General features: G+C 45.8%; 1 pseudogene; it reads right to left on the reverse strand.

The window, feature by feature from the left end:
* Window positions 1–1,756: 1,756 nt before the first annotated feature.
* On the reverse strand, window positions 1,757–3,854 carry LOC119347466 (annotated as a pseudogene).
* Window positions 3,855–5,299: the final 1,445 nt, after the last annotated feature.

A 5,299-nucleotide genomic window follows, 5' to 3' on the forward strand; every position in this document is an offset into this window, starting at 1 on the left:
GGAGTCGGCGCCTGAGTCAATGAGGAAAGGCAAAAAAAAGAAGTGGGGGGGGGGGGGCGGCGAGCCGCACGTCAAGTGGACGTCCAAAGAAGACGAATGCCTTGCCGAAGCACGGAAGATCGTCTGCCTCGAACCGATCACCGGCACGAACTAGAGCGTCGACACGTACTGGGAGCACATCAAGTCGGAGTTCGACGAGCGCAAGTTTGTCGACCCCTACTTCGCCACCATCCACATGAAACGCGGCTCAAAGGCCATGACGAACCATTGGGCGCTCATCCAAACGGCCTGCAACAAAATGACATGGGATCGTCGAGGAGATCGCCGCTAGCCTGGAAAGCGGCGCCAACATCGAGGGCCAGGTTAGCCTAGACGCCTACTCTCGTTTCTTTTCGCCATGTGCGTCGCGGACCCTTGTTCTTCGGCGCAGATGGTTCGGATGTTTGACATGTACCGCCAGGACAGCAACACCGATCAAGAGTTCAAGTACATCCATGTGTTCTCCCGGATCGAGAAGTGCGAGAAGTGGGCGGATGTCCGGTGCACCCTCACCAAGGCCAAGGAGACGTACAAGCCGGACGCGCCAACACCGGACGATGGGGATGGGCGCCCTGACGGCAACAAACGAGCCAAGATGGAGAAGGATGCCGCACCGACTACCGAGCGCATGCACGCGTCCATCGAGCAGTGCATCGCCGACGCCAAGAACCACGCCGCCCAGAGGGAAGAGAAATCCGAGGAGAGGTGGTCGACATTGATGGAGAACAGCACCCTCAAGCTCGACCTACTCCGGACCAACGTCGTCGTGAAGAAGAGGAACAAGGACCTGGCTTTCCTGATGGGGGCGGACATGGCGACGATGGACGAGCAGGTCAAGGCGTGGTATCTGGCGGAGCGCGGCCTCATCTTGAACCAAATGCCGTCCACGGCCGCGCCAACTCCCACGCCGACGCCGACACCGACACCGCCGCCAAGCCCGAGTAATGATGCCTCCGCGATGCCCAGCACAGAAGCCGCGTCGACGACGACCAACTCGAGCACGCCGACTCCCGCCAGTCCGACGCCGGAGGAGGAGCATGCCGCCGTTTGATGCATTGCCTACGCGTCCTTCCTTTTGAACTCTGAATTTTCAGGTATGATTGATCACCGAACTGTGGCATGGTGATCGCCGAACTTTGTGATTGCTAAACTTGTGGCGTCTTTTTAGGTAGCGGGAAATGTCATGTTTGAATTTATGCGCATCTTGGGGGGCGATCCTGGGGGCGTGACTGGGAACTAGATCGCCCAGGGCCGAAAAAGCGCCGGCCGAAGCGCCAAACCACAATCGCCGTGTGCGCCTGGGGGCCGAACGGCCGGAGCTGCTCTAAGAATTGACCAAGAAAGACACAAAAATAACCGTTAAGTAAAAAAACACTAGCAATCCCTTTGTTCCCAAACATATCGAGCTCTTCGAGTTTTCCTTGTCTCTAATGCATGATTACTTTTTACAATCAAATGACTTTTGCTTAGGATCATTAAAGACATAATTACTTTGATCTTCCATCTGCTTCAGTCTCATTGCAGACCTTACTAAAACAAATACATAACAGAAATGCCAGGCCGGATTTTTGCAGGCCATACATTACACAATGATATATAGGAAGGGGCAGCAACATTTTTCTTCGTTCACACAACTATCTCACCAAATGTCGTTGTCTCAAAGGAAGTAATACTACTATCTCACCAAATGTTATCTTCAGGCACCTACACCTCATCATCATGCCTTTGCGAGGGATACAACCAGCATAGCTCGAGATGTTCTGGCACGCTCCTCTTGCAAGCTCCCATCTTGGCTCCAATACATCTCCGCGGCCATCACAAATTCATTCATAACCTTTCCAAAATGCTGGACTATTATTGGCTCAAATAAGGCTCTTAGATTGTTCACAAACCTAGTTGGGGTGCTCAGGGCGGTGGCCATGTCTGTTCTTGGGTCGTGCTCCCGCATCTCCCTGATCGCAAAAGAGCCCTCTGCCACGATGATCTCCCTCAACTCTTCGCTGGAAGGTCCATACAACGGCACATAGAAAGAATCAAACTTTGCTTTGTCGATCACACCCTGCCAATCATATCATAGACCATGCGGTGAGATAATGGCACGCTGGATCGCAAGAGAAAAAGGTGTTATGCTAGAAATGTACCTCTCTGACCAGGACACTCAGGATCTGAGCTACAATTCCCGGGAAAAGAATGAATTCGGAGGCAATTGCGTTAGAACGCGTCCCTACCAGGGAAATAACCATCCGGCCTCCTGAGACCAATTCCTTGGCTCGCAGCTCCAAGAAAAGTGAGAAATCTTTCCTGAATTGTTGTGCATAGGCCTCACGGACCATAGGGAGCCTTTCACGTCTAGCATGTTCATCAATGTCGAATGCTGGGATGTGGTTCCTTGTTAGATCTTCAGGAGCCTGTAAAGGTAAGATTCTGCTTACTATACCCACAACTAATTCAGTGGGATTAGTTTATCGAGCCCACACCTTTGAGAGCCAATGCAAGCTGTTGGACGAGCAGACAAGATGCAAGGAGTCACTAGTGAACAGTCGCTCGTAAAACGACCCCGGTGCGACACCAGTCACAACAATAGTCTTCTTGCTTTGACGGAGCGTGACCAAGCTCTTCACCACCGTGTTGAAGTCGTTGTCAGGCAAGTCGTTTAGTAGCACACACACTTCCGGTGGTGGTTGGTTTATCTGACGGCAGTGGCTGTGGATGGCGTCGATGGCAGTTGATATCAGTGCAACTGCATTTGGGCCAGAGGAGCAGCCCACATCCACGATCATTATCTTTCCATGCAACAAGGTGTTGGTGTTGCTGCATAAGTCAGTGATGGCCGCGTCTATCAGAGGCTTCATCCTGTTCTGCTCAGCATTCTGCAATCAGGCTGTGATCCTTTAGAAAATCTATTCTAACATTTTTGTTAAATGGTGTGCTAATTAGCCCCTTCGCTCAGTACGTTGCATATTCCTTTTATCTGCAATTTCCAAATTCTCCATAGTAGTTTCCAGTGACTTACTCTTCATCAGCACATAAGTATTATCAAGAAACAAATTTGTTTTGTCTTGAATACATTTCTTTTCTCCTTTCATGTTGTTTAATTCACTCACGATGCAGAGAGGGAAAGAGTTTAGTATCCAGTAACAAATGCAATGAGCTGCAAAAGGACACGTGCAGCGGAAATACCCAACGGGTCTTGTGTCCCATTGCACCTGATTTGAAAATGATAATTTAGAAATTGTAAAAAATTTCAAAACATCCTGAAACTTCTTGGAAACAATCTTGATCTACTGCTATATACTCGTATAAATAGTTCCATGAAGGAGTGACTTCCGTGGACTCTGGGACGAAAAAACAACAAATCCCGAGTTCAAAAATTATGAATAGTAATTTTTATACAGTGGCAAGAAATAATTCACCAGGAATACCATGGAAGTCATTTATTCGCAAAACGTCACACGAGTATAACTCTATATAGCCTTCTTGTTTCCAAGAAGTTTCAGCAATTTTTGACTAATTTTGCCGGAAAAGAAAAAACAATTCGGTTGCATTGGCACCCGAGACCCAAAGATCCACGTGCCACATACAACCAATAGTTGACCTAATCATATCCATCCCAATTCTCCTTCGAATTCTAAGTAATATAAGCTGTATATATCATGAACAAGTTCAGTTTTGGAAGCAAAATGCCAACGAAAATGTCATCAGAATCACCCAATTAATCGAGAGAGAAGGTAATATACCACCTGAAAACTGGAGTTGCGTGCATAGCTTGTTTAGTCGTGCCCTGGATTCATATGAATAGCCTGTATGAAGGCCATGGCTTTGCTTGGAGGAAAGCTAGGCTGATACAGGTTTGATGGAATCTGCAACACGTGTGTACTAACAATGAAGTAGCACTTAAATAATTTTGTTTTTCTGCGACCATTCACAGGAGCCACTGGTATGGTGTTGTCAACGTCGTTGCACCTAAATCAGGCAATGGCTATCAGAAATTCTAGAGTAGCATATCCATAGATACAATCTTTTCTTTCAGAGAGGTATTGTTTTTATTTGTTTGTTTACAGTGACAGTTGTTAAAATTTCTTCAGTGCTTATGCAGAGTAACCTTAAGAATTGCTATTGTGCAAAGACGCACAATGACAACTACACCTTCCAAGGAAATATAATAAGCCGTGCCTAGCTAGAGTACATATTTGGGAATTAAGTCTACCTTTTATTAACTCAATTAAATCTACTTTTTGAATAATCTGGAGATTGCTAACCACGTACGTCTGCTATGTGATAAAATCTAGATTTAGTTCCACTTTTTACCCTTAAGTTTTTGGTTTACGACGGAGGAAAACTCTCAGTTTATACCTCCATTTAAGCACACTTTTACTGTTTGGTTTCTTCTGGTAGCTCTCACCTCGGCAGATAATGGTCCCACCTGTCAGCAAGGAAGAGAGAAATACGAACGGTAAAAAGAAAGACATGGCTGGCTGAGGTTCATACATGAGACACCGTGTGTCTCAGTCGGCTGACTATACGTTGTTAGAGATTGATGTTCAGTTTTGGAAGTATAGCATTTAAATATTTTGTCTTTCTGGGACCATTCAGGATAGCTGCATGTATGGTGCTGACAACGTTGCTGCACCTACATCTAGCAATGACTTTTCAGAAATTTTAGAGTTGCATATCCATACATGACTTTTCAGAGAGGCATCGTCTTTATTTTATTTTATTTTTTACAGTGACAGCCGTTATGTTTTCTTCAGTGCTTATGCAGAGTGACCTTAACAATTATATATTTTATTTGTTTGACATGAATACGCACTATATTTTAAGATGGAGAGACTAGCTAGGACGGAAGTGGGTGATTCTTTTGTTTTTTTAAACAAAACGTTCCCTTTATTTATTAGAAATAACGGTTGCATCATCAGTAAGGAGATTTACAATATCATTCATAGGCTCCTCAAACCAATCCCTAGTCTCAGAAAATTTTGCTAACCTAGCAAGCTCGTCAGCTACCTTGTTTGCTTCCCTATTATAATGTTTAAATCTAATAAGCGAAAAATCGCATGCCATAAAATAACAATCATCAAACACTGCCGTCGTCGCTCCCGCTGAATGGCCTCCGTTCTTCATTATGCCAATTACTTCCGTATTGTCGGAATTAACGACCATACGGTTGCATCCCACCTTTTGTGCAAGTAATAAGCCATATCGCAGACCCAAACCTTTAGCTGTTAATACATATGCACACCAATTCACCCTCCAGTCCCCC

The sequence above is a fragment of the Triticum dicoccoides genome, unplaced genomic scaffold (assembly GCF_002162155.2).
Source record: "Triticum dicoccoides isolate Atlit2015 ecotype Zavitan unplaced genomic scaffold, WEW_v2.0 scaffold68675, whole genome shotgun sequence".
Taxonomy (NCBI): Eukaryota; Viridiplantae; Streptophyta; class Magnoliopsida; order Poales; family Poaceae; genus Triticum; species Triticum dicoccoides.